Below are 10,095 nucleotides of genomic sequence, written 5' to 3'. Positions count from 1 at the left end.
TAACATAAATTGTTGTTGAATAGGACTTTAAAGAATTGCAAATATTTTTATCCACTATACATAAACTAGATGATCTGCGAACTAGAATTTAAAACTCAATTATTAAGCTTATATTAACATTTTTCATTTTTGGGTTACATCATTTTAAATTAAAAAAAAAACATAATATGTTAATGAATAAGACTTCAGACTGTTGCAGATACATGTTTCAACTATAGATAAACTAGTTGATCTGAAAACTAGAATTTAGAACTCAATAATTACGTTTATATTTACATTTTTGATTATTGGTGTAAATCATTTCAAATAAAAAAAAAACATAAGTTGTTGATGAATAAGACTTCAGTCAAATGCAAATACATTTATCCACTATACATAAACTAGATGATCAGCGAACTAGACTTTAAAACTCAATTATTAAGCTTATATTAACATTTTTCATAATTGGGGTACATCATTTCAAATTAAAAAAAAAACATAATATGTTGATGAATAAGATTTCAGACAGTTGCAGATACATTTTTCAACTATAGATAAACTAGTTGATAAGAAAACTAGAATTTAGAACTGAATTTTTATGCTTATAATAACATTTTTGAATATTGGGGTACATCATTTCAAATTAAAAAAAAACATAATATGTTGATGAATAAGACTTCAGACTGTTGCAGATACATGTTTCAACTATAGATAAACTAGTTGATCTGAAAACTAGAATTTAGAACTCAATAATTACGTTTATATTTACATTTTTTATTATTGGTGTAAATCATATCAAATAAAAAAATAACATAAATTGTTGTTGAATAGGACTTCAAAGAATTGCAAATATTTTTATCCACTATACATAAACTAGATGATCAGCAAACTAGACTTTAAAACTCAATTATTAAGCTTATATTAACATTTTTCATAATTGGGGTACATCATTTCAAATTAAAAAAAAACATAATATGTTGATGAATAAGATTTCAGACAGTTGCAGATACATTTTTCAACTATAGATAAACTAGTTGATAAGAAAACTAGAATTTAGAACTGAATTTTTATGCTTATAATAACATTTTTGAATATTGGGGTACATCATTTCAAATTAAAAAAAAACATAATATGTTGATGAATAAGACTTCAGACTGTTGCAGATACATGTTTCAACTATAGATAAACTAGTTGATCTGAAAACTAGAATTTAGAACTCAATAATTACGTTTATATTTACATTTTTTATTATTGGTGTAAATCATATCAAATAAAAAAATAACATAAATTGTTGTTGAATAGGACTTCAAAGAATTGCAAATATTTTTATCCACTATACATAAACTAGATGATCTGCGAACTAGAATTTAAAACTCAATTATTAAGCTTATATTAACATTTTTCATTTTTGGGTTACATCATTTTAAATTAAAAAAAAAACATAATATGTTGATGAATAAGACTTCAGACTGTTGCAGATACATGTTTCAACTATAGATAAACTAGTTGATCTGAAAACTAGAATTTAGAACTCAATAATTACGTTTATATTTACATTTTTGATTATTGGTGTAAATCATTTCAAATAAAAAAAAAACATAAGTTGTTGATGAATAAGACTTCAGTCAAATGCAAATACATTTATCCACTATACATAAACTAGATGATCAGCGAACTAGACTTTAAAACTCAATTATTAAGCTTATATTAACATTTTTCATAATTGGGGTACATCATTTCAAATTAAAAAAAAACATAATATGTTGATGAATAAGATTTCAGACAGTTGCAGATACATTTTTCAACTATAGATAAACTAGTTGATCAGAAAACTAGAATTTAGAACTGAATTTTTATGCTTATAATAACATTTTTGAATATTGGGGTACATCATTTCAAATTAAAAAAAAACATAATATGTTGATGAATAAGACTTCAGACTGTTGCAGATACATGTTTCAACTATAGATAAACTAGTTGATCTGAAAACTAGAATTTAGAACTCAATAATTACGTTTATATTTACATTTTTTATTATTGGTGTAAATCATTTCAAATAAAAAAATAACATAAATTGTTGTTGAATAGGACTTCAAAGAATTGCAAATATTTTTATCCACTATACATAAACTAGATGATCTGCGAACTAGAATTTAAAACTCAATTATTAAGCTTATATTAACATTTTTCATTTTTGGGTTACATCATTTTCAATTAAAAAAAAAACATAATACGTTGATGAATAAGACTTCAGACAGTTGCAGATACATTTTTCAACTATAGATAAACTAGTTGATCAGAAAACTAGAATTTAGAACTCAATTATTAAGATTATATTAACATTTTTGATTATTGGGGTACATAATTTCAAATAAAAAAAAAACATAATATGTTGATGAATAAGACTTCAGACAGTTGCAGATACATTTTTCAACTATAGATAAACTAGTTGATCAGAAAACTAGAATTTAGAACTCAATAATTACGTTTATATTTACATTTTTTATTATTGGTGTAAATCATTTCAAATAAAAAAATAACATAAATTGTTGTTGAATAGGACTTTAAAGAATTGCAAATATTTTTATCCACTATACATAAACTAGATGATCTGCGAACTAGAATTTAAAACTCAATTATTAAGCTTATATTAACATTTTTCATTTTTGGGTTACATCATTTTAAATTAAAAAAAAAACATAATATGTTGATGAATAAGACTTCAGACTGTTGCAGATACATGTTTCAACTATAGATAAACTAGTTGATCTGAAAACTAGAATTTAGAACTCAATAATTACGTTTATATTTACATTTTTGATTATTGGTGTAAATCATTTCAAATAAAAAAAAAACATAAGTTGTTGATGAATAAGACTTCAGTCAAATGCAAATACATTTATCCACTATACATAAACTAGATGATCAGCGAACTAGACTTTAAAACTCAATTATTAAGCTTATATTAACATTTTTCATAATTGGGGTACATCATTTCAAATTAAAAAAAAACATAATATGTTGATGAATAAGATTTCAGACAGTTGCAGATACATTTTTCAACTATAGATAAACTAGTTGATCAGAAAACTAGAATTTAGAACTGAATTTTTATGCTTATAATAACATTTTTGAATATTGGGGTACATCATTTCAAATTAAAAAAAAACATAATATGTTGATGAATAAGACTTCAGACTGTTGCAGATACATGTTTCAACTATAGATAAACTAGTTGATCTGAAAACTAGAATTTAGAACTCAATAATTACGTTTATATTTACATTTTTTATTATTGGTGTAAATCATTTCAAATAAAAAAATAACATAAATTGTTGTTGAATAGGACTTCAAAGAATTGCAAATATTTTTATCCACTATACATAAACTAGATGATCTGCGAACTAGAATTTAAAACTCAATTATTAAGCTTATATTAACATTTTTCATTTTTGGGTTACATCATTTTCAATTAAAAAAAAAACATAATACGTTGATGAATAAGACTTCAGACAGTTGCAGATACATTTTTCAACTATAGATAAACTAGTTGATCAGAAAACTAGAATTTAGAACTCAATTATTAAGATTATATTAACATTTTTGATTATTGGGGTACATAATTTCAAATAAAAAAAAAACATAATATGTTGATGAATAAGAATTCAGACAGTTGCAGATACATTTTTCAACTATAGATAAACTAGTTGATCAGAAAACTAGAATTTAGAACTCAATTATTAAGCTTATATTAACATTTTTGATTATTGGTGTAAATCATATCAAATAAAAAAATAACATAAATTGTTGTTGAATAGGACTTCAAAGAATTGCAAATATTTTTATCCACTATACATAAACTAGATGATCTGCGAACTAGAATTTAAAACTCAATTATTAAGCTTATATTAACATTTTTCATTTTTGGGTTACATCATTTTAAATTAAAAAAAAAACATAATATGTTGATGAATAAGACTTCAGACAGTTGCAGATACATTTTTCAACTATAGAAAAACTAGTTGATCAGAAAACTAGAATTTAGAACTCAATTATTAAGATTATATTAACATTTTTGATTATTGGGGTACATAATTTCAAATAAAAAAAAAACATAATATGTTGATAAATAAGACTTCAGACAGTTGCAGATACATTTTTCAACTATAGATAAACTAGTTGATCAGAAAACTAGAATTTAGAACTCAATAATTACGTTTATATTTACATTTTTTATTATTGGTGTAAATCATTTCAAATAAAAAAATAACATAAATTGTTGTTGAATAGGACTTTAAAGAATTGCAAATATTTTTATCCACTATACATAAACTAGATGATCTGCGAACTAGAATTTAAAACTCAATTATTAAGCTTATATTAACATTTTTCATTTTTGGGTTACATCATTTTAAATTAAAAAAAAAACATAATATGTTGATGAATAAGACTTCAGACTGTTGCAGATACATGTTACAACTATAGATAAACTAGTTGATCTGAAAACTAGAATTTAGAACTCAATAATTACGTTTATATTTACATTTTTGATTATTGGTGTAAATCATTTCAAATAAAAAAAAAAACATAAGTTGTTGATGAATAAGACTTCAGTCAAATGCAAATACATTTATCCACTATACATAAACTAGATGATCAGCGAACTAGACTTTAAAACTCAATTATTAAGCTTATATTAACATTTTTCATAATTGGGGTACATCATTTCAAATTAAAAAAAAACATAATATGTTGATGAATAAGATTTCAGACAGTTGCAGATACATTTTTCAACTATAGATAAACTAGTTGATCAGAAAACTAGAATTTAGAACTGAATTTTTATGCTTATAATAACATTTTTGAATATTGGGGTACATCATTTCAAATTAAAAAAAAACATAATATGTTGATGAATAAGACTTCAGACTGTTGCAGATACATGTTTCAACTATAGATAAACTAGTTGATCTGAAAACTAGAATTTAGAACTCAATAATTACGTTTATATTTACATTTTTTATTATTGGTGTAAATCATTTCAAATAAAAAAATAACATAAATTGTTGTTGAATAGGACTTCAAAGAATTGCAAATATTTTTATCCACTATACATAAACTAGATGATCTGCGAACTAGAATTTAAAACTCAATTATTAAGCTTATATTAACATTTTTTATTTTTGGGTTACATCATTTTAAATTAAAAAAAAAACATAATATGTTGATGAATAAGACTTCAGACAGTTGCAGATACATTTTTCAACTATAGATAAACTAGTTGATCAGAAAACTAGAATTTAGAACTCAATTATTAAGATTATATTAACATTTTTGATTATTGGGGTACATAATTTCAAATAAAAAAAAAACATAATATGTTGATGAATAAGACTTCAGACAGTTGCAGATACATTTTTCAACTATAGATAAACTAGTTGATCAGAAAACTAGAATTTAGAACTCAATAATTACGTTTATATTTACATTTTTTATTATTGGTGTAAATCATTTCAAATAAAAAAATAACATAAATTGTTGTTGAATAGGACTTTAAAGAATTGCAAATATTTTTATCCACTATACATAAACTAGATGATCTGCGAACTAGAATTTAAAACTCAATTATTAAGCTTATATTAACATTTTTCATTTTTGGGTTACATCATTTTAAATTAAAAAAAAAACATAATATGTTGATGAATAAGACTTCAGACTGTTGCAGATACATGTTTCAACTATAGATAAACTAGTTGATCTGAAAACTAGAATTTAGAACTCAATAATTACGTTTATATTTACATTTTTGATTATTGGTGTAAATCATTTCAAATAAAAAAAAAACATAAGTTGTTGATGAATAAGACTTCAGTCAAATGCAAATACATTTATCCACTATACATAAACTAGATGATCAGCGAACTAGACTTTAAAACTCAATTATTAAGCTTATATTAACATTTTTCATAATTGGGGTACATCATTTCAAATTAAAAAAAAACAAAATATGTTGATGAATAAGATTTCAGACAGTTGCAGATACATTTTTCAACTATAGATAAACTAGTTGATCAGAAAACTAGAATTTAGAACTCAATAATTACGTTTATATTTACATTTTTTATTATTGGTGTAAATCATTTCAAATAAAAAAAAAACATAAGTTGTTGTTGAATAAGACTTCAGACAAATGCAAATACATTTATCCACTATACATAAACTAGATTATCAGCGAACTAGACTTTAAAACTCAATTATTAAGCTTATATAACATTTTTCATTATTGGGGTACATCATTTCAAATTAAAAAAAAACATAATATGTTGATGAATAAGACTTCAGTCAAATGCAAATACATTTATCCACTATACATAAACTAGATGATCAGCGAACTAGACTTTAAAACTCAATTATTAAGCTTATATTAACATTTTTCATTATTGGGGTACATCATTTTAAATTTAAAAAAAAACATATTATGTTGATGAATAAGACTTCAGACAGTTGCAGATACATGTTTCAACTATAGATAAACTAGTTGATCTGAAAACTAGAATTTAGAACTCAATAATTACGTTTATATTAACATTTTTGATTGTTGGGGTACATCGTTTCAAATTAAAAAAAAACATAATATGTTGATGAATAAGACTTCAGACAGTTGCAGATACATTTTTCAACTATAGATAAACTAGATGATCAGCGAACTAGACTTTAAAACTCAATTATTAAGCTTATATTAACATTTTTCATTATTGGGGTACATCATTTCAAATTAAAAAAAAACATAATATGTTGATGAATAAGACTTCAGTTGGTTGCAGATACATGTTTCAACTATAGATAAACTAGTTGATCTGAAAACTAGAATTTAGAACTCAATAATTACGTTTATATTTACATTTTTGATTATTGGTGTAAATCATTTCAAATATAAAAAAAACATAATATGTTGATGAATAAGACTTCAGACAGTTGCAGATACATTTATCCACTATACATAATCTAGATGATCAGTGAACTAGACTTTAAAACTCAATTATTAAGCTTATATTTACATTTTTGATTATTGGTGTAAATCATTTCAAATTAAAAAAAAACATAATATATTGATGAATAAGACTTCAGACTGTTGCAGATACATTTTTCAACTATAGATAAACTAGTTGATCTGAAAACTAGAATTTAGAACTCAATAATTACGTTTATATTTACATTTTTTATTATTGGTGTAAATCATTTCAAATAAAAAAATAACATAAATTGTTGTTGAATAGGACTTCAAAGAATTGCAAATATTTTTATCCACTATACATTAACTAGATGATCTGCGAACTAGAATTCAAAACTCAATTATTAAGCTTATATTAACATTTTTCATTTTTGGGTTACATCATTTTAAATTAAAAAAAAAACATAATATGTTGATGAATAAGACTTCAGACAGTTGCAGATACATTTTTCAACTATAGATAAACTAGATGATCAGCGAACTAGACTTTAAAACTCAATTATTAAGCTTATATTAACATTTTTCATAATTGGGGTACATCATTTCAAATTAAAAAAAAACATAATATGTTGATGAATAAGATTTCAGACAGTTGCAGATACATTTTTCAACTATAGATAAACTAGTTGATCAGAAAACTAGAATTTAGAACTGAATTTTTATGCTTATAATAACATTTTTGAATATTGGGGTACATCATTTCAAATTAAAAAAAAACATAATATGTTGATGAATAAGACTTCAGACTGTTGCAGATACATGTTTCAACTATAGATAAACTAGTTGATCTGAAAACTAGAATTTAGAACTCAATAATTACGTTTATATTTACATTTTTTATTATTGGTGTAAATCATTTCAAATAAAAAAATAACATAAATTGTTGTTGAATAGGACTTCAAAGAATTGCAAATATTTTTATCCACTATACATAAACTAGATGATCTGCGAACTAGAATTTAAAACTCAATTATTAAGCTAATATTAACATTTTTCATTTTTGGGTTACATCATTTTAAATTAAAAAAAAAACATAATATGTTGATGAATAAGACTTCAGACAGTTGCAGATACATTTTTCAACTATAGATAAACTAGTTGATCAGAAAACTAGAATTTAGAACTCAATTATTAAGATTATATTAACATTTTTGATTATTGGGGTACATAATTTCAAATAAAAAAAAAAACATAATATGTTGATGAATAAGACTTCAGACAGTTGCAGATACATTTTTCAACTATAGATAAACTAGTTGATCAGAAAACTAGAATTTAGAACTCAATTATTAAGCTTATATTAACATTTTTGATTATTGGGGTACATCGTTTCAAATTAAAAATAAACATAATATGTTGATGAATAAGACTTCAGACAGTTGGAGATACATTTTTCAACTATAGATAAACAAGTTGATCTGAAAACTAGAATTTAGAACTCAATAATTACGTTTATATTTACATTTTTTATTATTGGTGTAAATCATTTCAAATAAAAAAAAAACATAATATGTTGATGAATAAGACTTCAGACAGTTGCAGATACATTTTTAAACTATAGATAAACTAGTTTATCTGAAAACTAGAATTTAGAACTCAATTATTACGTTTATATTTACATTTTTTATTATTGGGGTAAATCATTTCAAATAAAAAAAAAACATAAATTGTTGTTGAATAGGACTTCAAAGAATTGCAAATATTTTTATCCACTATACATAAACTAGATGATCTGCGAACTAGAATTCAAAACTCAATTATTAAGCTTATATTAACATTTTTCATTTTTGGGTTACATCATTTTAAATTAAAAAAAAAACATAATATGTTGATGAATAAGACTTCAGACAGTTGCAGATACATTTTTCAACTATAGATAAACTAGTTGATCAAAAAACTAGAATTTAGAACTCAATTATTAAGCTTATATTAACATTTTTGATTATTGGGGTACATAATTTCAAATTAAAAAAAAACATAATATGTTGATGAATAAGACTTCAGACAGTTGCAAATATATTTATCCACTATACATAAACTAGATGATCAGCGAACTAGACTTTAAAACTCAATTATTAAGCTTCTAATAACATTTTTGAATATTGGGGTTCATCATTTCAAATTCAAAAAAAAACATAATATGTTGATGAATAAGACTTCAGACAGTTGCAAATATTTTTATCCACTAAACATAAACTAGATGATCTGCGAACTAGAATTTAAAACTCAATTATTAAGCTTATATTAACATTTTTCATTTTTGGGTTACATCATTTTAAATTAAAAAAAAAAACATAATATGTTGATGAATAAGACTTCAGACTGTTGCAGATACATGTTTCAACTATAGATAAACTAGTTGATCTGAAAACTAGAATTTAGAACTCAATAATTACGTTTATATTTACATTTTTGATTATGGGTGTAAATCATTTCAAATAAAAAAATAACATAAATTGTTGTTGAATAGGACTTCAAAGAATTGCAAATATTTTTATCCACTATACATAAACTAGATGATCTGCGAACTAGAATTTAAAACTCAATTATTACGTTTATATTTACATTATTTATTATTGGTGTAAATCATTTCAAATAAAAAAAAAACATAAGTTGTTGTTGAATAAGACTTCAGACAAATGCAAATACATTTATCCACTATACATAAACTAGATGATCAGCAAACTAGACTTTAAAACTCAATTATTAAGCTTATATTAACATTTTTCATTATTGGGGTACATCATTTCAAATTAAAAAAAAACATAATATGTTGATGAATAAGACTTCAGACAGTTGCAGATACATTTTTCAACTATAGATAAACAAGTTGATCTGAAAACTAGAATTTAGAACTCAATAATTACGTTTATATTTACATTTTTTATTATTGGTGTAAATCATTTCAAATAAAAAAAAAACATAATATGTTGATGAATAAGACTTCAGACAGTTGCAGATACATTTTTCAACTATAGATAAACTAGTTGATCAGAAAACTAGAATTTAGAACTCAATTATTAAGCTTATATTAACATTTTTGATTGTTGGGGTACATCGTTTCAAATTAAAAAAAAACATAATATGTTGATGAATAAGACTTC

This window comes from Metopolophium dirhodum, chromosome 1, assembly GCF_019925205.1.
Source record: "Metopolophium dirhodum isolate CAU chromosome 1, ASM1992520v1, whole genome shotgun sequence".
In the NCBI taxonomy this organism is placed as follows: domain Eukaryota; kingdom Metazoa; phylum Arthropoda; class Insecta; order Hemiptera; family Aphididae; genus Metopolophium; species Metopolophium dirhodum.
Note: the sequence above shows the minus strand (reverse complement) of the source record.